Below are 599 nucleotides of genomic sequence, written 5' to 3'. Positions count from 1 at the left end.
ATGACAGAATTGCATAGAAGAAATCTGCTGCATGGGGTTAAAAGCTGCAAGCTCGATCTTTGTAAGTTCTGTATTCTTGGAAAACAGACTAGAGTCAGTTTTATGACTGGAAAGCACAAAACTGAAGGAATTCTTGATTATGTGCATTCTGATGTATGGGGCCCTACCAGGGAATTGTCATTGGGAGGATCTCAGTATTTCGTTACCTTCATTGATGATTTCTCCAGGAAAGTTTGGGTGTATTTCTTGAAGCAGAAATCTGAAGTCTTCTCTAAATTCAAGCTGTGGAAAGCTGAGGTGGAGAACCAAACTGGCAGAAAGATCAAGTATTTGAGGTCCGATAATGGCACAGAGTATACGGATTCGCAGTTTCAGAAATTCTGTGAGGAGCATGGGATTCAGAGGCATTTTTCAGTGCGGAAGACACCACAGCAGAATGGTGTGGCAGAAAGGATGAACAGGTCCTTAACTGAAAGGGCAAGGTGCTTAAGACTGAATGCAGGGCTTTCTAAGAGTTTCTGGGCAGAGGCTGTGAATATGGCATGCTATCTCATCAATAGATCACCTCGAGCATCATTGGGTGGCAAGGTCACAGAAGA

The sequence above is a fragment of the Phalaenopsis equestris genome, unplaced genomic scaffold (assembly GCF_001263595.1).
Source record: "Phalaenopsis equestris unplaced genomic scaffold, ASM126359v1 Scaffold000002, whole genome shotgun sequence".
Classification (NCBI taxonomy): domain Eukaryota; kingdom Viridiplantae; phylum Streptophyta; class Magnoliopsida; order Asparagales; family Orchidaceae; genus Phalaenopsis; species Phalaenopsis equestris.
The sequence above is the reverse complement of the archived record's forward strand: the minus strand, read 5'-3'. Positions refer to the sequence as shown.